At 37.1% G+C, this 25,469-nt stretch overlaps 1 protein-coding gene across 11 annotated transcripts in view; it reads left to right on the top strand.

Moving 5' to 3' along the window:
- The window catches only part of FRYL (FRY like transcription coactivator), a 260,551-nt gene that overhangs the window by 25,965 nt on the left and 209,117 nt on the right, over positions 1-25,469 (top strand). For all 11 annotated transcript variants that reach the window (XR_011257763.1, XR_011257764.1, XM_069594063.1 and 8 more), the window contains exon 2: positions 16,088-16,263. The gene's annotated coding sequence lies outside the window, so the exon portion shown is untranslated. The remainder of the gene's footprint in view (positions 1-16,087; positions 16,264-25,469) is intronic.

The following is a 25,469-nucleotide window of genomic DNA, read 5'->3' as shown; positions in this document are numbered from 1 at the left end:
AGCTTATCAATATCCTTACCATTTCTTTCATTGATTGTGCTTCTGGTGTCATATCTAAAACATTATTGCCATACCCAAGGTCATTAAGGTTTTCTACTAATGTTATCTATGAAGTATTTTATAGTTTTGCATTTTATATTTAGGTCTGTTATACGTTTTAAGTTAATTTTTGTAAGGGGCCTGGTACTTTCTGTGTTGGAATGTTATTATTGATTCAGTTTCTTTAATAAAAATAGGCCTAGTCAAATTGTCTATTTCTTCTTGTGAGAATTTTTGCAGATTGTGTCTTTCAAAGAATTGTTCCATTTCATTTAGGTTATCAGATTTGTGGACATAGAGTTGTTCATAGTATTTATTCATTCTTTCACATGTTCATAGGATCTGTAGTGATTACCATTTTCATTTCTGTTATTAGCAATTTTTACCTGTTTTTTTTTTTTTTTCCTTAGTTAGCCTGGCTAGAGATTTGTCAATTTTACTAATTTTTTTCAAAGAATCAGCTTGTGGTTTTATTAATTTTTTTCTGCTAATTTTGTTTTTAATTTCATTGATTTCTGCCCTAATTTATTATTATTTTTCTTCTCTTGGCACTTAGTTGCTCTTTCTACTTTTTAGAAATGGAAACTTCATTTATTGATTTTAGGATTTCTTTTTCTAATATATGCATTCAATGTTATTAGTATAAATTCCTTTCTATGGATTTTTTTGCTCTTTTCCACAAATTTTGGTAATTGTATTTTCATTTTCATTTAGTCAAAATATTAAAAAAATTTTTTTGAGATTTCTTCTTTGATTTCTGTTATTCAGCAGTGTGTTGTTTTATCTCCATGTGATTTGAGATTTTTCTTATTATCTTTGTCATTGATTTCTAGCTTAATTTCACTGCATTCTGAGAGTAGATGTTGTGTGATTTCTTTTTAAATCTGTTGGTGAATATTATCTGCGAGCCTGAGAAGAACATGCATCCTGCAGTTGTTGAAGTAGTCTGCAGAGGTTGGTTATAACCAGTTGATTGACAGTGTTGTTGAGTTCTATGTCCTTATTGATTTTCTGACTGCTGTGCCTTTTTATTTCTGACAGAGGGGTATTGAAGTCTCTAGCTATAATAGTGGGTTCATCTATTTCTCCTTGCAGTTCTATCAGTTTTTGCTTCAGGTAGATACACATTGAAGATTGGTATGTCTTTGTGGAGAACTGACCCCTTGATCATTCTGTAATCCCATATATGGGCTTCTCAGGTGGCTCAGTGGTAAAGAGTCTGCCTGCCAATGCAGGAGCTGCAGGAGCTGTGGGTTTAATCCCTGGATTGAGAAGATCCCCCTGGAAGAGGAAATAGCAACCCACTCCAGTATTCTTGCTGGAATAATCCCGTGGACAGAGGAGCCTGGCAGACTACAGTCAGGGGGTCGCAGAGTCCTGACTGTATGCATGCATGCACAGTCCCTTCTATATTCCACATAACTTTCTTTGCTTTTAAGTCTGCTCTGTATGGAATTAGAGTAGCTAATCTGTCTTTTATTAGGGCTTCCCTGGTGGCTCAGACAGTAAAGAATCTGTCTCTAGGTTTGATCCATCGGTTGGGAAGATACCCTGGAGAAGAGAATGGCTACCCACTCCAGTATTCTTGCCTAGAGAATTCCATGGACAGAAGAGCCTGGTGAGCTACAATCCTAAAGAGTTAGGTACAAAAGAGTGAAGGTCACAAGGAATTGGACACAACTGAACAACTAACACACAGTCTGTCTTTTACTAGTTTTAGCAGGGTATATCTTGCTCCATCCGTTTACTTTTAATCTGTGTCTTTACATTTAAAGTGGGTTTCTGGTAGATAATATAGTTGGGTCTTGGTTTTCAGTCCACTTTAATAATGTCTTTTAATCAAGTCATTTAGACCACTGATATTCAGAGTGATTGTTGATACAATTGGATTAATTTCTTTCATATTTGTTTTCTATTTATTGCCCTTATTCTTTTTTCTTTTCTTTTCCTTTCAGTCTTTTTCTGCCTTTTATGGTTTTGAGTATTTCATCTAATTCTCTTTTCTCACCTTTGTTAGCATATCAATTATACTTCTTTTAAAACTGTTTTTAGTCATTTCTCTATAGTTTCCAGTATATATTTATAACTAATCCAAATCTACTTTCAGATAACACTATACTGCTTCAGGAGCAGAGAATAACTTATAGTAAAATAATTCTAATTCTTCCCTTTCTTCCCTATATCAGTGCTGTCCTTCATGTCACTTCTAGGCATACATAATTGAATCCATTGTTGCTATTATTATTTTCAGCAAATTGTTGTCTATTAGATGAGTTATGACTAAAAATAGTAAAAGTTTATATTTTACATTCTTATTCTTTCTTTGATATTCTTCCTTTTTTAGTGTAGCTCTGAGTTTATGACCTATATCATTTTCCTTCCCTCTAAGGAACTTCTTTTAATATTTTTTGGAAGGCAACAGATTTTCTCAACTTTTGTTTGAGAAAGTCTTTATTCTCTTTCTCTTTTGCAGGGTGACTTTGAGGGTACAGAATTCTAGGTCTGTTTGTTTTTCTGTCAACATTTGAAATATATCATTCCACTCTTCTTGCTTGCATGATTTCTCAAAAGGAGGTGGTTTTAATTCTTTGTTCCTCTGAAGGTAATGATTACTTTTTCCTCTGGCTTCTTTCAGGATTTTTAAAATTTATCTTTGATTTTGGACATGATATATCCTGGGTGTGGTAGGTTTGGGTTTTTTTTTCCTTTTGTATTTTTCTGCTTGGTGTTTTCTGACCTTCCTGGACCTGTGGTTTTGGTATCTGATATTAATTTGGGGAAATTCTCAGTCATTATTGTTTCAAATATTTCTTCTTTTTCTTTCTCTCTTTCTTTTCCTGTTCTTATTACATGTATGTTAGATCCTTTGTAGTTGTCGCACAGTTCTTGAATATTGTTTTGTTTTATTCAGTGTTTTTTTTTTTCTTTGCTTTCCAGTATTCTATTTCTTTGCAGGTTTCTGTGATATATCCTCAAGCTCACATAAGTTTTTCCTTAGTGCATCAGTGGTTCTCTTTATTTCCATTACAATTTCAGTTACAATGTTTTTGATCACTAATGTTTCTTTTTGATTCTTAGAATTTCCATCTCTCTACTTATATTGTGCACCTTTTCTTGCCTGCTTTCTACTTTATCCACTAGAGCTATTAGCATATTAATTAGTTGTTTTGAATTCCCAGTCTGGAAACTCTAACATCCTGCTGTATATGAATTTGGTTATGATGCTTACTTTGTCTTTTCATTTTATTTTCCTTTTAGTATGCCTTGTAATATTTTCTTGGTAGTTGGGCACGGGCTTACAGTACTGAGCACACAAACACAGAATCAGGTGGAGCTCTTGGAGGTAAACTCACACAAGTATGGGGTTCCCCCCTAGTACTGGTCCCCTTGGAGTTTTTAACGCTTATAGTTGTCCACGCAGAGCCTCTCAATTTGTCAGTTACAGTTCAGGCTTTCTTACCCTGGCATTAGCTCTCATGGAAGCGTCTGTTCATGAGTTTTGTTCTCAAAAGTACTTAAGAGCTTTTACTTAAAGTAAAAGAGACTGACTTAAATAGGCCTTCTTCAGTAATGTGGTGTTGAGATGTGGAAGGAGGGGAGGTGTGTCAAGACCCCATGATTAGATTGCAGCCTTTTAGTCAACCTATTCCTCCAGACTGTGAACTTCACAAGTGCGTCTCAGTTTTTTCTCCCACCTTAGGTGGTGGTGCAGGATGGCCAGAGGGAGCTGGAGTTGGGTACTTCTCCTAGGTCAGTTAGGTTCTAGAAAAAGGCAATGGCACCCCACTCCAGTACTCTTGCCTGGAAAATCCCATGGGTGGAAGAGCCTGGTAGGCTGCAGTCCATGGGGTCGCTAAGAGTCAGACATGACTGAGCAACTTCACTTTCACTTTTCACTTTCCTGCATTGGAGAAGGAAATGGCAACCCACTCCAGTGTTCTTGCCTGGAGAATCCCAGGAATGGGGGAGCCTGATGGGCTGCCGTCTATGGGATCGCACAGAGTCGGACACGACTGAAGTGACTTAGCAGTAGCAGTAATAGTTTCTTAGTTTCTCCTGAGGGCAAACTCTGTCAAGGAGAACAGAATACCTTGGAGTATTTCAAAATATTTTCCCCTTCCCCCTGCCAGAAACCTGAGGAGATTTTTCTTTGATATTCACTATTAGAACCAGGGGGCTTTCCAGGTGACTCAGTGGTAAAGAATCCGCCTGCCAAGGCAGGAGGCACAAGAGACTGGGGTTTGATCCCTGGGTTGGGAAGATCCCCTGGAGGAGGAAATGGCAACCCATTCAGTATTCTTGCCTGGGGGAAATCCCATGGACAGAGGAGTCTGGAGGGCTACAGCCCATGGGGTCACAAAGAGTCGGACAGGACTGAGCACACAAACACAGAATCAGGCGGGGCTCTTGGAGATAAACTCACACAAGCATGGGGTTCCCCCTAGTACTGGTCCCCTTGGAGTTTTTAACGCTCATAGTTGTCCAAGCTGAGCCTCTCAATATGTCAGTTACAGTTCAGGCTTTCTTACCCTGGCGTTGGCTCCCGTGGAAGCGTCTGCTCATGGGTTTTGTTCTCAAAAGTTGTGATTCTCTGCATCTGCCTACATCCAAGTTTGGGACTAGTGGTTATGAATCTAAGAAGAGTTGTTGCTTTTTCAGTTTGTTAATCTTTTTACTTTTTTAAAAAGAGAGAGTGGTATCTTTCATGCCAGAATGAAAACTGGAAGTCTCTCCTTATTTTTTCTATTACTTTAGTTTCCTTTCCTGGATACAACCAGTATTATCAGTTTCTTATGCATCCTTTCAGAGATAGCCTACTGTTAAAATTTTTTAAGTTAAGGTGACATTATTTTGGAGAGATATTTTACGAAAATCCTCTATTTCTGTGGATGGTTATAAACACTCTCTCATTATGCTGTCATGTGTGTATGTTTTTCTGTCTCTGAAATATTTTCCCTTGTCTGATTTTCTGGATTCGCTGAATTTTAATTAATTTTATTAGAATTTTAAAATAAGTTGTTAGCCTATGCTGCAGTGAAAACAATCCTCAAATTATTTGTGCCAAAAATGCAAGAATTTCTCATTCAAGTCCATGCATTTTGGGCAAGTACCTTCTCTCTACAGGTTTAGCATTGTACTTTCATATCAGTTCAGTTCAGTTCAGTCGCTCAGTTGTGTCCGACTGTTTGTGACCCAATGGACTGCAGCACACCAGGCCTCCCTGTCCATCACCAACTCCCGGAGTTCACTCACACTCATGTCCATCAAGTTGGTGATGCCATCCAGCCATCTCATCCTCTGTCGTCCCCTTCTCCTCCTGCCCCCAATCCCTCCCAGCATCAGAGTCTTCTCCAATGAGTCAACTCTTCGCATGAGGTGGCCAAAGTACTGGAGTTTCAGCTCTAGCATCATTCCTTCTGAAGAACACCCAGGACTGATCTCCTTTAGAATGGACTGGTTGGATCTCCTTGCAGTCCAAGGGATTCTCAAGAGTCTTCTCCAACACCACAGTAGCTGCCTCTATAATTACAGAGACAATGGGAAAGAGAGGTTTGGAACCTAGTGTCAACAGTTAAATACTTCCATTGGAAGTTTATTTATCAATTCTACTCACATTTCATTGGCCAAAATAAATCACATGACTATGCCTGACTTCAAGAGGGAGAAGGAAAGCCTAGAAGAAAAGGGGAAGTGGGTATTGTTAATATCCCTTGTATCTTTGTTATTCTTATGGAATGTTTTTTTTTGTTTGTTTTTTGAGAGGAGTCTCCTCAAGTCCCTAACCCTGATTGTAGATATACCTTTGTGGAATGTCTGCTTGACTGCCACTCCATGCCCCCAAAACAGTGAATATCTTAGAAAATCAAATGGCTTCACTTCTTACCTCTTGGTTTAGAATTCTGCCAAGATCATTATCTTTGTCAGAACATTTTGATCAGTTCTGTATCTGCCAATTCTCTTCTTCAAACTGGTGATTGTTCTGTGTACACCCTATTCTGTGTTGATAAATAGTACAGGCTCACAGCCTGGCATGAGATTCTATTCTGTCTTCTTCTCTTAAAGGATAGTCAGAGTCTGTTGAAGGTTGCAGTTAGTATCTAGCCCCGTGAATTTGATGGCGGGACGGACTGAGCATTGGCCTCTGGTGTGTACCTCAGTGGAGCAGACTTGGAAGCTAGCTCTGAGGATACAGCTCATCAATGACACATTGCTTCTCCTTTCCCATTTTTCTTACTTTAAAATATCTTTGTGGAAGCTCAGAATTTCAGGGGTGGGGGCAATTCTCCTTTTTAATTTCCAGTTTCTTGCTGAAGTTTTCCTTTTTATGTTGACTAAATTATCTTAGAGATTAGTGGAACAGGGGTCTAGTCAAATATGTATTCCTAGGTTATCCTCTAAGTATTGTTCCTCCTTTTAAACTGACTGTTTGGATGCAGGTTGATTCAGGTATTTAACAAGAAGAAAAGAAATAGTTTAAAACTTGTTATTTTCTGGAGACATTAGGTTCCATCTGAAAATGTATATAAGGTAGGGTATGCAAATATATTGAATTTATGTGCTGAAGACAAGAGAGTTCATTTCTTTTCTTCTCTCATTCTATGCTTCCCTTATCTCTTCTAAAGGTTGTAAAAGAGAACCTTATAAAGCGGTTAGTATTCACTTTGTTCAATAAAATGTTTGAAAGTCTATATATTGGTTCTTGTTTTGTTTTTGTTAGTGCATATCATATATTTGCCATCATTTATTTAATAAATTTTTATTGTATACCTGTGAGCTAGGAGATGATGATACTGGGGATTACAAATGATAGCCTCTGCCCTCCTGAAACTTCCTTTTTAGTCGGGTAGGCAAACATTAAACAGATATTAGACGATAGGCTCTATAATGAGAAATTAAGTCTGTTTAGAGTGTGATGAGTGTTGGTTGGGCTTCCCCAGTGGTTCAGCAGGTAAAGAACCCACCTGCAGTACAGCAGACACAGGAGACTCAGGTTCAGTCCCTGGGTTGGGAAGATCCCTTGGAGGAGGAAATGACAACCTGCTCCAGTATTCTTACCTGGGAAATCCCATGGACAGAGGAGCCTGACGAGCTACAGTGCAAAGAGTCTCAAAGAGTCAGACACAATCGAGCAACTAAGCACACATGCACAGGTGTGGGTTATTTCAGATAGGGTGATGGGGATGGCCTCTTTGCAGGAGGTGGCATTTGCAGTCTTCTGAAGACGGGCAAGAACAAGGCATACTCAAAGGAAGGCACTTTCCCAGCGGAGGGATTAGCAAGTACACAGGCCCTGATGTGGGAGTAAGCTTCTTGAATTTGAGGAATAGCAGCAGAGCTGGTGTAGCTAGCATAGAGGAAAGGAAACTTTAGGGAGACCACAAATATTTTCTACATTTGATGGAAAACAAGTAGAGAATTTTTGAGCACAAGTGGAGTGAATAAATTTATAGTCTAAAAAGATTACTTTGGGAGCTCCTTGGTGGTCTAGTGGTTAGGATTAGATGCTTTCACTGCTTGGTTTAGGCTCAATCCCTGGTTGGGGAACTGAGATCCTGCAAGCTCTATGGTGTGATGTGGCAAAAAAAAAAAAAAAAAAAAAATCACTCTAGTGACTATGTGGAGAATTAAGGGGTGAGCAGATTCATGGGTACCAGTTAAGAGGCTCCTTTAATTGTTTGGGCCAGAAATGATGATGTCTGTGACTAGGTGGTTGCAGTGGGTAGGAAAGAAAGAAGTGGTCAGATTTAAAACATCCAGCATTTTGAAAGTAGGATTGACACAACTTGTTGATGGATTAGATGTGAGGGTATGAGGTAAAGAAAAGAATAAAAGTGACTGCCAGATTTCTGGGCTGAGCAGCTAGAAGAATGATGGCGTTGTTTACTGAGGTGTAGAGCAGGGAGTAGGCAAAGGTTTAGGATATTGTGTTAAGAGTTGTCTTTGATATCCCATTAGATGAACAGACAGGTCTTTGAATTTGCAAGGTTAGTGCTCAATAGAGAGAGATCTGGGCTAGAGATACCATCTATATGCTGACAAGTTCCAGGTTTGAATTTAAGGCCTTTAGCCTGGATAAGATCTAGAGGTAAATGTCAGTGGAGAAAAGGGGATAGTAGTGGCCCTGGGCTCTCTAACATTTTGAGTTAGGAAACGGGCAGAGGAGGAGCAACTCCTGAGGAAAAAGAGAGAACCAGGAAGTGTGGCATCTTGCCATCCAAGTGAAGAAGGTTTTCAACAATGAGGGAGAGAAATGCTGCTGGCGAGTCAGCCATGATGAGTCCTGGTTGTTGACCTTTGGATTTCATGAGGGGTAGAGGTCATCAGTGACACTGGCAACAGTCCTGTGCAAAGAAGAGGGGAGGGAATGGAATTGTGAGACGCTGAAATACTGACTAGAGAGTGTTGTCTGGAAGATGTTAATTATAAATGGGAGCAGATTAACAGGGCCATACTGACAGAGAAAGTTTTGTGGTCCAGGAGGGCTACCCCCTTTTATTCTCTTTAAGGTGAGTGATCCTTATGGTATGTTTAATACTGATGGGCATGATCCCTAAGGAATGGAGAGAAAAGATGTGAGATTTTTGTCACCTTACGTTGATATTCTCCATTTAAAAAAGCAATCCACAGCTGGTTGGGGTTGGATTAGACGTTTTCTCGACTCTCCCTCTTCAGGGAACCTTTGTGATTTTCTTTTGCTTTCCTCTTTTTCGGCTTGCTTAGTCTTATTGTGTATCTTGATAGATTTCTATCTTTTGCATTTCTGGTAAATGGTGATTATTAGGAAGTGGAACCAATTGTGTATTTAAAAATATGTGAAAGACATTTACCAGAGAACATGTTTGCCAAGGCCCATTGTTGACCACAAAAAGGAAACCACTGACTTCTTGTTACATCAGTGAAGATAAAATTATTTTGTGAATACAGTACTTCTTTTGTAAGTAGCATTTTTCAAACCGTGATGAAAAGAAATTTATATTTTGAAAACAATAAACTAATGGGAAATGTAGACTTTTGTTGCAAGTGGGAATTTATTTAGTGGGAGCCCTTAACATTTTTTTTTTATTTCTCTAAAGAACATTTAAAATTCTTCTTATTGTGAAGATATTTTCATTTAGATTATGAAAAAATGCAGTTTATGATATTTAGAAGTTAGGCGTCTAGTTCTTAATTTCTTGAAATGTAATGAAAAATTTTAACCAATTTTAAGGGAGAAAATGTAGCAGTACAGGGTGGTAGGAATATTTTTCACTCTGAAACAGAAAAAGGAAATCTATAATGTAATGTAAATATGGTTAATATTATAGTGATGATATATTCAAGGGTAACTAGACCATCCATCACAACCTAGTGTCTCTCCTATTATAAATTCTTTGTAAAAAGAAGTCCTCCAGTGAAGTTTGATTTAAAAAAAAAAACAAAATTTGTAGAAGATGAGGATGTTATAATAGCAGATCTGGGCTTACTGGAAACCAGCCTTCTTGGGCCCTTGGATTTTTTACTTGGAATTTTATTCCCTACTTCTGTCCTCCAATAACCCCCACCTACCATACCTATTCAAAAAACAAAAACAAAAACAAAAACCCTATATCTTTGGCAATAATAAAGTCTCCCAACTTCTGAGTATCTAAGAAATGTACCTATGGACAAGCATCTCAGAAAACCTAGAGATTATAAAATGTTCAGATTCTAAGCAGTTTTGTGTTATAGATATAACTTTGTTGCATAAATGTGATTCTTATTTTTTGCCTACGTATAAGTTGTACATAAGGAAATAAATGTATGTTTGTATGTCAGATAGTGATAAATGCAATGATAAAACAAAATGGAAATAGGGCAGTGACATGGGAGGTCCTCTGAATCACCTTTTTGTCATTTACCTACCAACTGAGAATAATAATAACCTTTCTGTTCAGAGTTGCGTGGATTTCATTGTGTGTGAGGAAATAAATGTATGTATGTATGTTTGTATGTCAGATAGTGATAAATGCAATGATAAAACAAAATGGAAATAGGGCAGTGACATGGGAGGTCCTCTGAATCACCTTCTGATCATTTACCTACCAACTGAGAATGATAATAACCTTTCTGTTCAGAGTTGCGTGGATTTCATTGTGTGTGACATGCACCTAGTTTGATACCTGGTATCATACCAGATTGTTGAGTACATGTTATTCTACTTTCCGTTTCTTTCTATAATTTGAGTCAGCCAAATCTGCAGTCTAGTGCCGTATCATATGGAGTATGGTAAAACTATGAGTTTAAACTAGAATATTTGTTTAAAACCATGTCCTTTATGTGGTTTTGAAGTTCTTGTTGAAAAAGTAAATGATAACACAAATGAACCTCAAAGAGGCCTCATGTTTAGTGAAATAAGCCACTGACAAGAGGACAAATACTGTATGATTCCACTTAAATAAGATACCTAGAGTAGTCACTTTCCTGCATTGGAGAAGGAAATGGCAACCCACTCCAGTGTTCTTGCCTGGAGAATCCCAGGGACAGAGGAGCCTGGTGGGCTTCCATCTATGGGGTTGCACAGAGTCGGACACGACTGAAGCGACTTAGCAGCAGCAGCAGCAGCAGAGCAGTCAAAACAGAGTAGTAGTATTAGAAACAGAGTAGAATGCTTGTTGCCAGGGCCTGGGAGGAGGGAGCGGAAGAGGAGTTACTGTCTAGTAAATACAGAGTTTCAGTTTTGAAAGATAAAAAGATTTCTGGAGATGGATGGTGGTGGTCTTTGTACAACAGTGTGAATGTACTTGGTACCACAGAGCTGTATGCTTAAAGTGGTTAAGATGGTAAATTATATATTATATGTACCTTACTTTTTAAAAAAGGAAATGATGAAACTACTTTATGTTGATAAGGCTTGTCCTCACCGCCCATTTTTGGTTAAATGTTAAATTTTATTAGTTAAATTTTTTTCTTTCCATTTTATTTAGGTATAATTGACGTGCAACAGTGATTAAGGTGTACAGCAACATGACATATATATGGTGAAGTGATTATAAATCAAGTTGTTCTTGACTAAATCATGAAATAGTGGGTTGCTGTTCGTACATGATAAGTCTGTGTGAGATTCCTAGAAACTGGAAAGTTTTGATTATCAGAAATTTTCATCATCTTAACTTCCAGAGGTATCAGATCTTAAACTGTTGCTTTGAGAGCAAAGTTTATAATATGGTGGGATAAGACTTCTTTGTTTTACATGTCAATTAAAAAATATGTATTGAGCCCTTATTATGTTGAATGGATAACAGTAACAACATTTTGTGCTATATGTTGGCTATTTTTCTAAATTTATGCGTAGTAACACTTATAATACTTCTAACATTTATAATCCTTATAAAAAGTCCTTGAAGCTCTTATGGTTGAGAAACCCAAGCCTGTGATTTCAAAAATGATTTTCTACTTTAAAAATGACTTTAAAGGAATTTAATGCATAGAAGCAAAGGGAGGGCATTCTAGATGGAAGGAAGATCTGGGCGTAGGAAGGAATGGTGTTTGTTTGCACAGAGCAGAGTTCTAGAGAACATTAGGGAGATGAGCTAGCAGTTTGTTCTCTTCCATTAGGACCTCGACTGTGAGGCTAAGGGATTTCTGGACTTTATTCTGTAACCATTGGGAGTACCACTGAATTACCGAGTCAGGGAGCTTTGTGATCAGAGTCATACAATTTGAAAGACATACTTGGGAGCAGTATCTGAGGTGCATCAGAAGAGTGAGAGAGGGGAGGTGAGAAGCCTTGTGGAGTCCTTTTGACAGAAGGGTATTTTAGAATTGCAGTGGTTGGGGTCAGAGGGTAAATGGCTGACTTGATGAGTTGAGACTTGAAGAAGTAGAGGCCCAAATTGTAGTAAGAGGAAATAAAGAGAAGTCTGTGGTGCATGAATGTAAGATTTTTTTTTTCCCCCTTAATGGTCATCTGAATATACAGGTCAGATATAGGTTTGGCTTCAAAAAGGGAGGGTTCAGAGGGCCCAAGAGCCCAGGAAGAGGGATTTTAGCAGCCTTGAACTGAATTTGTTAAGTTTACATTGGGCATCTTCTTTCAGTTTGAGAGGTGAAGTTATCTGTAGAGAGTACAGGACTGTGGTGGTCCTGAGACTTGAAGGATAGAAAAGTTTCAGCCTTTCTAAGACACAACTCAGGAGGGTCAAACATCAGTCTTTAGAGTGTGAGATAGAGTACTAGTAATAATAGTGTACTTCTGTTAGTCTTTTATACAAATAAATTACATGCAATAGAGTCTCTTTTATACAATATTGATTGTGTAATCAACTAGTAGTTGGGATCGTGTTACATAGGGATGAAGAATCAAAGGGAAGATATATGCCTTAAATGTTTTATAGTTAAGTGTATAAATGCTCAGATATCATCAGTCTTTTGATGTAGAGCTGAGGCCTTCTCTTTAGGATATTTTAAAAGTGACTTGCCTTTTTCAAATTCTTCGGCTGAAGTTTCAGAGACAAAGCATTTTCTTTTTGCACTCATATTTTTGATATAATATTTAACTAAGATATATAACTATAGTAAATACAATTAGCAAAGGTGAATTTTGGACAAATACAAGATAACTTACTCTTGGTAGGCATGCACTTCAGTCGCTGGGAGAAAAATGAGGTGCTGTACCAAAGAGGACTCCTCATTCCCCACAAAAGGAAATGGAAACTTGGGAGTTATGCTTTATCAGTGGTTTTAGGACTGATGAGAATCTGGTTTTATCTTGAATCTAATGCTTTTCCTGTTATATAGTGTTGCAAGTTGATAAGGAATAATATGTGAAATATTGTTGAGTGGTGAAGAAGTGATAGACTGTGTATATTTTTTAATATAATAGCTTTATTGAGATATAATTCACATACCATGCAAGTCACCATTGTATAGTGTAAAATTTGAGGTTTTCGTGTATTGACAGAATTGTGCAGCCACAACCACAATTGATTTTAGAATATATTCATCATCCCCTAAAAGAAATCCTGTATCCATTACCTCCCCATCTCCTCACTGTCCAGAGTCAACCACAAATCTGTCTTTTCTCTATATATTGATAGATTTGTCTGTTCATATAAGTGGAATAATGTAATGTTTAACCTTTCGTGACTTGCTTCTTTCACTTATCCTAATTGTTTCAGATTCATCTATGTTGTAGCATGTACCAGTATTTTTTATGGCATACTCCACTGGATGGATACACCACATTTTATTTATCCATTTATCAGTTGATGACATTTGTATTGTTTCTGCCTTTTGACTGTAATACAAATAATGCTATTATGACAGTTTCTGTAGTATAGGGTTATCACAGATAATGCTATTGTGAACATTTGTACACATATTTTTGCATGGATTTATGTTTTAATTTCTCTTGCTGTATACCTGGGAGTGGAATGGTTAACACATATTTTATTTTTATTTTTGAGGAACTGCCAGACTGTTTTCCAAAGTGGCTGTACTATTTTATATTCCTACCAGCAGTGTGTGAGGAGGGTTCTAGCCATACACTTGCCAACACTTATAATCTTTGTTTTGATTATGGCCTTCTTAGTTGTTATATATATGTTTTAAAATGATTATATTTTTCTAACTATGAATGCCCTTTGCAGATATTTTGGAAAATACAGAAAAGCATAAAAGATAAAAACATCATTTATTTTAAATCACTATTTAGAAATAATATTAAGTTATTTATCTCTGTTTCAATGTAATTTTTAAAAAAATGGATAAAATTATATATAATTTTGAGTCCTGCTCTTTTTTTATAATTGTTAACATCATTCTGCCCCCCTGTTTTTTGAAATTTTAATTTTATCCAATCAAAGAATGTCTATTCTGTTCTCTCTGGCTTCTGTGTTCTTATTTCTTATTACTTTTTAAAATTTTACAATTATTTCAGAGGAGCCAGACATGGAGTAGGGATAAATATTTGCAGTTAATCTAACATGTTTAACTAGAAATTACTTCTAGGTTAACTGTAGCATAATGTTCCATCTGCTGAGTAAACTATAATTTAGCCAACTATTTCTCTATTTCAGGCGTTTATATTCCTTAGAATTTTTCTTTATAAATAATGTAAAATTTCTTTTAAAATAATGTAAAAAATTTTTCTTTATAAATAGTGTAAAAAAATTTGTATATAAAATTTTCTCTGCATTTTGCATTCGTGGGAACGCAGTTACTGGGTCAACAACTATGGACGTATTAAAGATTCTTGTTACGTATTGAAAAATTTACTTTTCAGAATGGTTGTCAAATTTACATATCCTGGTGGCTCAGACGGTAAAAGCGTCTGCCTACAATGCCTACCATGTGAGAGACCTGAGTTCAGTCCCTGGGTCAGGAAGATCTCCTGGAGAAGGAAATGGCACCCCACTCCAGTACTCTTGCCTGGAAAATCCCATGGATGGTGGAACCTTGTAGGCTATAGTCCACGGGGTCACAAAGAGTCGGACACGACTGAGCGGCTTCACTTCGCTTCACTTCACTTCCAGCAAGTGTATACTTATTCCTTTCTTAGTGTACCTTCACTAGCAACGAGTAAATGAGTGACAGTGAATCCTAAGGTCATTGGAGCAGGCATCTTTCGGGTTTGTTCACTGATACATGTATTGCTGGTAGATAGTAGGCACTGAATATATGTGGAATTACTCCCAGTAGGAAAGAGAAGAGTTTCTCTGAAAGAAAAGGAAATAATTTGCCATTCACCATTCCAGGGCTTCCCTGGTGGCTCAGTGGTAAAGAAGCTGCCTACAGTGCACAAGCCACAGGAGATAGATGTAGGTTCAATCCCTGGGTTGGTAAGATTCCCTGGAGAAGGAAATGGCAACCCACTCTAGTATTCTTGCATGGAGAATTCCATGGACAGAGGAGACTGGCAAGCTACAGTCCATGGGGTTGCAAAGAATCAGACACTACTGAAGCGACTTAGCACGCACTTAGCATACACACACATTCCAGGAGAGTAGCCTTGTTATACTGATCATATAACAGCTTGTGTTTTAATAAAAAAGGGATGAAGGAGTGAAAATTAAGCTTATTTGAGGAACTTATTTTAAATTTTATTTTGTTTAACATTTACATGTTTTGAAAGTCAGAGTGACACTTTGAAATCTTAGCTTCTATCCCTGTTTCCTTACTGTCCATTATTGGTAACCAATCCCCTTGACTCTCCCGCCCCCTGCCTCTTTTTCTAGGCAATTTCTTATGGATCTTTACAGTACTTTTTAGTAAAATTTAACCAATAAATATAGATATTTTTTCTTCTCTTTTTCCCTCCCCTTGTTAAGAACACAGACAATAACAACATATATGTACATACTCTGATGATGTTTCCATGGAAATACACAGAGTGCTTCCTTAATCATTTTAATACATCATATTCCTTATAGCAGATGCATCATAGATGATTTTAATCCTCTTAGGTTGTTTTCAGTGTTTCACTTTTATAGATTATCCCACAATAATCTTGCTGTACACTATATTTTGTGAGTGTGTAATTGAATCTGTAGGAAAATGTACCAGAAAGAGGATTGTTGGGTCAAAGAATAAGTGCATTCTTGATATTGTAGATGTTGATACTTCCACTAGCAATAGAGAATGCTTATTTCTTGGAGTGCCTTAGGGTACCTTTTGAAAAGGTCTGTAGGGTCATTGCCCCAAAATGTATGTATACTCAAGTACTATGGAAGGACTGTTACGATGATGACCCTTGTATCAAGAAACAGGTAATTTTGCATAGATGGTGAGGAAATTAACGATGTACTTGAAAAAAATGTTACCAGTGATGAAAGATTTAACTTAGAACCTATAAATGACAAATACTCCTTTCTTGTTTTTTCTCTCCAGACAGATTCTTTCCCTATAGAGTTGAGATTTTTTAGTAAGTAAGTTCTTGGCTAAATTCTCAAGTTTTAAAAACTAAGTTCAATAATGATATATGTTATATGAAACCTGCCAAGTGTTACAACTATTGTTTTAAACATGGCTGTTATTAGTAACTAATAACTTACCGTGTTTCTTTTCTCTCTTTTTTTTCTTTGTCGTTCAGCCTTTAACATTCCACATTCTGCATTGTACATGGTGAATCACTACTGTTTTGCACCAGTGTGCCCACTTGTGTGCCCATAAAGTACAAGCTCCAGATTGAAAAAGCTTCTAGATGGATCCTTTCCATGTTTGGTGTTTTTTCTACAAACTCTGTGCCTCAGCAACCCTTTCTAAGTGGTAAGTGGTATGTATGTATTGTGCTTTTAAAAAAGAATAATAGGGATTTATAAAACAGCTTTCATTTGAATTACCTTCCCCTTTTTTGTGCCATATTCTCTTTTTACACATGGGTAAGCACCTATTCTTTTGTGTATTTGTGGTAATTTTCAAAATCATATCTAAGAATAACAATAATTCCTAATTTTTGGAGACTTCAGAATATTTTTCCATATTATAATCTGGGTATAGTATAATATGCAATATTTATGAAGAATACAAAAATATGTAAACACCTTTTTGTGTGTGTACTTTTATATGCTCTGTATTATCTATTGATATTTTATAATTTCATTTTCATTTTGAATGAGGTACAAGTGGTACTTACTGATGTCATAAGATCATAGTTTATATTTATTTCATAATTAGAGATTTTTACTACAAGTGTTTTTAAAATAGTGATCTAAATTTATATTTACTGCTATAGATGATTACCATTTTTAGTGTTTATTACAGTAAGTGAGCTTGTAAAACTGGGTTTACTAAAACTAGTTTTATTTGGGAAGAAAATTATTTTATGGAATGATAAAAACGTTAGAAGTAAAAAAGCTGTGAAAATAAAAGGGGAATTTCACTCCCAAACTAGAACTTGCATGGTAAGTGAATTGTGTTAGTATTTTATGATTTGTTATTGGTTCTGTTTTCATTTTGCTAGACCCATGGATTCCAATTTTACATCCGTACTCTATATTCTCTTATTATAAGGCTGAGGTAGTCCTTCCTATTGCTATCTTTCCCTACCTACTTGGGTATTTTGAGTCCACTGGGTCAAGAACATCCTCTTCCTAACAACTGTAAATTATGTGCACATTTATGGAATTGATAAGAGAAATATGTAATGCCAGCTCTTCTTTTTATAGCATGGCACTGTGTGTCCCTTTTTGTATTTTTAACCTTTTTTTTGCAAGCATAGGTGCTAGTTAGCCAATATGTTTTTTGAAAACATTTTGAGATTTATTTAAAACACATGTTTTGGGGTGGGGTGCAGAGGAGTAAAATTGAGCAAAACAAGTTGCTGACATGGGAAACCATTAAAATCATTGATGTAAAATATTGAAGACTCATTTTGAGTGTCAGTCAACAAGAGTTACCAAATGTTTATTTATAAATAAAATATATATGATGACAATTAGCACTGTAAAGAGGTAAGTCTCCAAATAGAAACCATGTAGTTAGATGAAGAGGTCGAATGAAGAATGAGGTACTCTTTAGCTCTAATTCTAATAATTAATTGCATAGTGTTCTTAAGTGCAAGTTAATTAGTCTTTGTAGCCCTTGGTTTCCTCATCTATGAAATGAGTGAATTAAATAATTTTATAAGGTTTTTTTGGTGCTTTCATACACACAACACTTTATGTCTATAATGAACAAGTTGATAGATATTTGTTTTTTTAGGATACCTTTTCTTTCCCAACCTATCTGATAGAGATATTTTTAGACTACTTTCTTTGAATTGTGGGGTTAGAATAAGGTCCCACTGTCAATTAGTCATTGTCTTTGGATTGTGATATCATTTTTCTATTCTTTTTCTTCACATTCTTATCCTTCTGTCCTCCTGACTATTAGAATTCTTCACTTAACTCATTTGTTCCCTTTCTGTCTCTTGTATCTTATTAGTGACTCTCATCATGTTTCCTTGACCTGTTTAGTATCCATTGTTTTCACCTTCGTATTTTCCAGGATCACTGCATCTTATACCAGTGATTCTAATCCTGGGACCTTTTGAAAAATACAGATTCCTTCTAAAAATGAGCTTGGGAGAAGGGTTAGCTTGGCAGGTAGCTGAAATCTACTAGAAACCAGTATTACTAGCTCACCAGGACTGGAGTCCTAAGGTCTCATAGCCTGTCACTTCTTGCTTTAGATCACATCATCACTTAGTTGCACTTCTGAGGCCTTGGAGTCTCCTCTCATGATCATAACACTCTATCTGTTCTTTTTCTTTATTATGACTTGTTTCTTGGCATTTTCTTGCTTTTCTAATTAAAACCCAATCCTCGTGATCGTATTCACAGCAGCATCTTATGTTCTGTTGCCTTTTTAACATTCTGGAGACCCTGTCCAAACCACAAACTTAAGTTAATTTGCCAGATATATATTTCCTAGTTCTAGCTGCCTCATGCAGTTGGAAAAGGTCACATAACTAAGTTTGGATCTAGTAGGCAGTCATTTACTTTATCTCAAAACTAGTTCTTTCCAAGCTTGGCTTTTTACCCTTCTTTAGAAGACCCCACACCTTGTCACAGTCAAGTTGCCTTTTGGGGGTAACCTAGCATACTTCTTGACCTGTTCTTTTTTACTTCAGAATTTTTCAGTGCCTAAAGAGGAAGTATTATATCTTATTATAATTTTTATTATAGAAAATTTAAGACATATAAAAGTTAACAGACTAGTGTAATGAATCCCCTTGTATTCATTACTCAGGTTCAGTAATTATCATATCATGGCCAAATTGTCTCTCTCACCAACTTCCCTCCCATTCCTATACTGTTTTAAAGAAAATTCTAGGCATCATAAAATTTATTTGTATTTTTACCATTGATACCGTTATACCATTATTAACTTTAAAAAAGCAATTCCAGTATAGCCAAATATCCAGTTAATGTTAATTGTAGTTCTCACACATTTTATTTATTTATTGGCTGGACCTCATGAAATGCAGGATCTTAGTTCCCTGTGCAGGGATGGAATTTGTGCCCCCTGCAGGTGAACTGTGGAGTCCTAGCCCCTGGATTGCCAGGGAAGTCCCCTCACACATTTTAAAAACAGTTGACTGGATAGGCTCAGGGTCTAGTTAAGCCCTTTCCCCATTGCAGTTGGTTGATTTTTCTCTGAAGGTTTCATCCTCCCCTGCCTTTTTGTCTTTAAAATTTATTTGTTGAATAAATTGGTCTTTGTCTCGTAGATGTGGATATTCCTGATTACATTCCTGTGCTGTGATTAAGCATCTCATCTGACCTTTGTATTTCATGTTAATTGGTAGTTGGATCTAGAGAATGCTTAGATTCCAGTTCAGATTCTTTCAGCAAGGCTTTGTCTTTGGGCACGTCTTTTCTGCTGTTTAGTTGCCATTTGTGCTCCATGCTATAGATCAGATCTTACGTTTTCTGTAAGGAGGCAGATAGTGTATATTTTAGGCCTTGTGGCCCACCTGGTCTCCTCTGCTGCTATTACTAAATTCTGCTGTTGTAATGAGAAAGCTGTAATTGACAAAATGTAGATGAATGGGCATGACTGTATTCCAGTAAAACTATATTTACAAAAATAGGTGATGGGCTTCCTGCTTGAGATCTATTAAATCATTAAGATTTGCAAAATGGTGATTGTAACTTTACTGTTCATTTATTAGGTGAAATGGTCTATAAAGAGAAACTATTCCATGTATACTATTTGTTATGTGGTGGTTATTGTTCAGTTGCTCAGTTGTGTCTGACTCTTTGCAACCCCATGGACTGTAGCCTGTCAGGATTCCCTGTCCTTCACTGAATCCTAGAGTTTGGTCCAACTCATGTCTATTGAGTGATGCCAATGAGTTAATGCTATATAGTAGTACAGTTTGTATGGGAAAGGTTGGACAAAAGCTTGACAGTTTCCCTTAGCTTACCTATTTCAAAATAGTGCCTTGGTTATATTTGCTGTCTCCAACAGTGACTGATTAGGGTCTCCCCTTCACCTCTAGATTCTTTATAGACTCTTTAAACATATTGGAGTTTTAAAAAATTCACTATGGTAATTACCATTGTTAATGCTTAAATTACTAAATCTTTGGTCAGTGGGACTCTTAAAGTTGCTTACTGTGTTATTTTGACACGACTAGTCATTTTTGATAGCTTCTTGATTATCTAGTATAACTCATCATGTACCTTTGTCAACAATGTCTCCAAAGAGTCCTGATTCCTTTATTGGGGAATAGAATTTCAAGACCACAGTTTGGGCTCTAGGGGTTCTCATTGCTAGTGGATTGATGATTGTTTCTAGGCCTTTTCAGTACTCAGAACTAGGGAATTTTTTTTTTTTTAGGACAGAGTACCTCATGATTTCATACTGATATTTCCAATTCAGTTTCAATACTATCAGATTTTTTGTGAATCCTTTTTATTTTATATCTGTATTTTTCAGCTGAGAATTCTAGTTCTCAGTAATACTAAGAATAATATCTTATTAAAATATTTCATAGTTACTCATTTATAATACCCTCATTATACATGCAACAGTCTCAGAGTAGCAGTACTGACATTTTGTCTTTCAGGTTTCTTTTCTCATCTCTGTGAGATTTCAGTTCAGTTCAGTCGCTCACTCATGTCCGACTCTTTGTGACCCCATGAATTGCAGCACACCAGGCCTCCGTGTCCATCACCAACTCCCAGAGTTCACTCAAACTCATGTCCATCTAGTCGGTGATGCCATCCAGCCATCTCATGCTCTGTCGTCCCCTTCTCCTCCTGCCCGCAATCCCTCCCAGCATCAGGGTCTTTTCCAATGAGTCAACTCTTTGCATGAGGTGGCCCAAGTATTGGAGTTTCAGCTTCACCATCATTCCTTCCAAAGAACACCCAGGACTTATCTCCTTTAGAATGGACTGGTTGGATCTCGTTGCAGTCCAAGGGACTCTCAAGAGTCTTCTCCAACACCACAGTTCAAAAGCATCAATTCTTCGGCGCTCAGCTTTCTTCACAGTCCAACTCTCGCATCCACACATGACCACTGGAAAAACCATAGCCTTGACTAAATGGACCTTTGTTGGCAAAGTAATGTCTCTGCTTTTTAATACGCTATCTAGGTTGGTCATAACTTTCCTTCTAAGGAGTAAGCGTCTTTTAATTTCATGGCTGCAGTCACCATCTGCAATGATTTTGGAACCCCCCAAAATAAAGTCTGACACTGTTTCCACTGTTTCCTCATCTGTTTCCCATGAAGTGATGGGACCAGATGCCATGATCTTCATTTTCTGAATGTTGAGCTTTAAGCCAACTTTTTCACTCTCCTCTTTCACTTTCATCAAGAGGCTTTTGAGTTCCTCTTCACTTTCTACCATAAGGGTGGTGTCATCTGCATATCTGAGGTTATTGATATTTCTCCCAGCAATCTTGATTCCAGCTTGTGCTTCTTCCAGCCCAGCATTTCTCATGATGTACTCTGCATAGAAGTTAAATAAGCAGGGTGACAATATACAGCCTTGATGTACTCCTTTTCCTATTAGGAACCAGTCTGTTGTTCCATGTCCAGTTCTAACTGTTGCTGCCTGACCTGCATATGTGAGATTTAGCCATGTTGTTGCATGAAATAGTAGTTTCGTTGTTTGTTGTTTTTTTCCATTTCTGTATAGTAAATATTCTGTTGTGTGAAATGCCATGACTTATGTATGCATTTTCTAGTTGGTAGATATTTGAGTTGCTTCTAGTTAGGAGCTGTTAGGAATCAAGTTGCCATGAGCACTCTTGTATGCAGCTTTTGGTTGGCATATATACTTTCTTCTCTTGGCTATAGTCCAGCAGTGGAATTTGCAGTTCATTTTTGGACTTAGGGCTCATATCCCTAGGAATGTTTACTCAGTGGCCTGTGTGTGTTAGTTATCTATTGCTGTGTAACAAATCACCCCAAAACTCAGTGGCATAACACAGCAAATGTTATCATCTCACAGTTGCTATGAGTCAGTTTTTGTGGGGTACAGTTAACTGGGTACCTCTAGCTTAGGGTCTCTCATATAGCTATAGTCAGGGTGTTAGCTGCGATGCATATATCCCTGGGCTCGGTTGGAGGAGCCACAAAGGAGCCTTCTGGAGGTGCTTCAAGCACACTTAGGTCATCAAGCACACTCAGGTCCTTTCTGGCTGTTGGCTGGAGACCAGTTCCTGTGCCTCTCCATGGGGCCGCTAACATCATGGCAGTTAGTTGTGAATTCAGAGCAAGGGAGGAAAGAGTATCCTTTTTAGTGGCCTTTTTAGTAACCTGTTCTTTGAGTGACAACCCAACATGTATGCTGCATTCTTTTGCTTATATTTTAAATTGTTGTGGTAAAATATGCATAACATAAAATGTCAGTTTTAATCATTTTTAAGTGTGTAGTTATGCCACCAACAGAGTATACATCTAAGTTATTTTAAATTTTTGATATTTAATAACTTGTAAAATGTAATTTGGTTTTATAATCATATATAATAGTTTTATGCCTCCAAAGTCATCCCCATAAAACAAGGCTTATTGAAAGGAGTCTAACTTCTATCTCTATTTTCTCTACCCTTTTCCCTTTTTTCTCTAAGTAGTTATATGCTAAAAACCTAAGTTTATTCTTCAATTCTGCTTTTTAAAAAATATTCCTCTTTAGACAAATGATAATATATGCCTTGCTTTTTTCACTTAATATATTCTGGAGATCACTCATTAGTAATAAATTATTCCTTTTTATAGCTACATAATATCTCATTGCATGAATAAAAAAGACATAGCTTATTTAACCAATTTTCAGTTGATGGGCATCTGAGTTGTTTCTAATTTTTTGCAAATAGCACTGCAGTTGGTAACTTTATTATCCATATATATATCATTTTATGTTTTTGCCACTGTATATTTGGGACAGATTCCTGGATGTGGAATTGCAGGGTCAAAGGGAAAATGAGTACACAGTTGCCGGGAGCCAGTGTGAGGAATCCCGCCCGTGACAAGGTCATGAGGAAGGAAGCTGACATACGCAAGGCGTGCTCAGACTTCAGGGACCCCTCTGGAAATTCCTAAGCATGTACCCCAACAAAAATCTGCCGGCTTTTGTGCTCTGCTTTTCCAGTCTTCTGACATTTTCTGGAAAAAGTCAATTCAGGGCTTTAGTCTTCTGCATTTGAAAGTGTTTCAATCCAAAAAACCCTCTGATGGCTTTCTAGCCTGCCTGCAGGACTTGTACAGCTGCGCGTGTGATTGTTTGAGGCCTCCTGACCGCAGGAGGCACAGGAAGCTTAAAACATCCTAGGAATGTAGGAGCTTCCGAGGAGTCAAAATCTTTTTAGGAAAAAAAAAAAAAAATCTTTTTAGGACTGATTAAAGGTTTCATTTGTTGAGTCAATATTTGCTGCCAAATTTTCACATCCTTTAGCTGTAGATATAGTTAGAAAAACAAGTAGTAGACCTTGTGTTAGCAACATTAGATCTTTGAGTTAAGTACCTTCTTTGTTATATCCCACTGCACCTTTGTTCTATAGAGATGTAACTTTAATGTTAATGCTTTAAGGAGATGTAGATTAAAGAAAAACACTTCAGGGGAAACAAGATTAACATTCATTAAGGAAGAGAGCCAAAAAGTGTTAACAAGCCTCTTGGCCAGAAGATAATGTAAATCACCTGAGACCTTTTGTATACAAAATGATGTATAGAAAGAGTCTGAGCTGCGAACGCTACATAATCTTGTGTTACCCATTGATCTCCATGTTTTATCAAAAGTATAAAAGGCCTTCTGAACAATAAAGGATGGGGCCAGCTTCAGGGGCCAGGGGCCAGGGGCCAGCTTCTTGGACCAGCTTCTCTAACTAGTCTCCCGGCCTGGTTTCTTGGGACTCTGGCTCCCCCCGTGTCTCTCTCTCTCTCTTTCTTCCTCTCTCTCTTTCCCTCTCTCTGCTCTTTACTTTAACTTCAGGCTGAATCTCCACCTGGAGCGCGGAGGCGCGCCAGGTCTACTTACTTGACCCGGCTGTTAAGACCCTAAGACCCGCGAGAAAGGGAGCTTAAGGCGAGGCACCCTTAGATATTCAAGCGGGCGCCGGTGGCCCAACGTAGATGGTGCAAATTCCTTGTCTGGAATTTTATTGGCCTTCCGCGTAAACCAAGCTATTCAGCCCTCTTCCTCCACTTAATCTTCTTACTACACTATAGTTTCTTAATCTAATCTTACATTAATAAATAAACAAGTCTTTCCACGCCGACGCCGTCCATCCTTCAAATTCCCTGGATCCACCGGGGCTGGACCCCGGTACACAGTTTCATAGATATTGACAGATTTATCCTCATAAGAAACAAATCTCTTTGTGTACCCATCAGTAAAGTACGAGAGTGCCTCTTCGTGTATGTATGTGTGTGTGTATATGTGTGTGTATGTGTGTGTGTGTATATATATATATATATATATATATATATAAATAAATATAAAACCTTATGAATAGGATATATTGTCAGAATTTTTTTTTGTCCTAATGGAATCTCATAGTGTTAATTTTCATCTCTCATTATGAGTCAGACTGAATATCTTTTTTATAATTTATAGCTTTATATTTACACATTTCAGAACCATTTACATTAACTGTGGATTCTTTTAGATATAACATAGCATGTGTATCTTGGACACCTTAGGCTGAGTATCTTTTTTATATGGGTGAGAAGCATTTGCATTTCTTTTTTTTGTTAACTGCCCATTTCTTTAGCTCTTTTTCTATAGGTTTTTTGGTGTTTTCTATTTTACAAGCTTTTTACATCTTAGGAATATCCACATTTTATCCATTTGTTTCTTCTTCCTACCAGTTGAATAGAGATATTCTCTATTCTGCTTTTCTATACTCTGCCTTTAGCTTGCTTCGTTTTGTTTCTCATCCTTTTCTATTAATGTTACATTTTTTTCTTCTGGCTAAACAATTATTCAGTATTTAGTGACTCTACTTCTGCAGCTCAAACCTATTCCGTGATTTCTTCAAATTCAGCATACCTCAGATAGAGTTTGATTTTATCCACAAACCTGAAGTTCCCTTTGTCAGGTAATGGCATTACTGTTTTCCTACTTGGGAACTTGAAGTAATCTTCTATGATTTACTTATTGTTAATTCAGCAAGTATTTGTTGAGTACCCACCAAGTGCCAGGTACTGGACTAGTCATTAAGTAATTACAGTCCTAGCTTTCAGGGAACAGTCTGATATGGGAATAGCTAGTAAACACAAACCCATGTCTAAACAGGTAGTATGTATTTCAAGAGAGAAGTTAAGGGTGGGACACATGATTAGATTGGAGAGTTTAGGAATAGTCTTTTGGAGACAGTGACTCTTTTTAAAAAAGATTTATTTATTTCATTTTTTGGCTTTGGTGGGTCTTTGTTGCTGTATGCGGGCTTTCTCTAGTTGTGATGAGTAGGGGCTGCTCTCTAGTTTCAGTGTGAGGGCTTCTCATTGCGGTGGCTTCTCTTGTTTCAGACTCTAGG

Source organism: Ovis canadensis, chromosome 6, assembly GCF_042477335.2.
Source record: "Ovis canadensis isolate MfBH-ARS-UI-01 breed Bighorn chromosome 6, ARS-UI_OviCan_v2, whole genome shotgun sequence".
In the NCBI taxonomy this organism is placed as follows: Eukaryota; Metazoa; Chordata; class Mammalia; order Artiodactyla; family Bovidae; genus Ovis; species Ovis canadensis.
The sequence above is the reverse complement of the archived record's forward strand: the minus strand, read 5'-3'. Positions and strand labels throughout refer to the sequence as shown.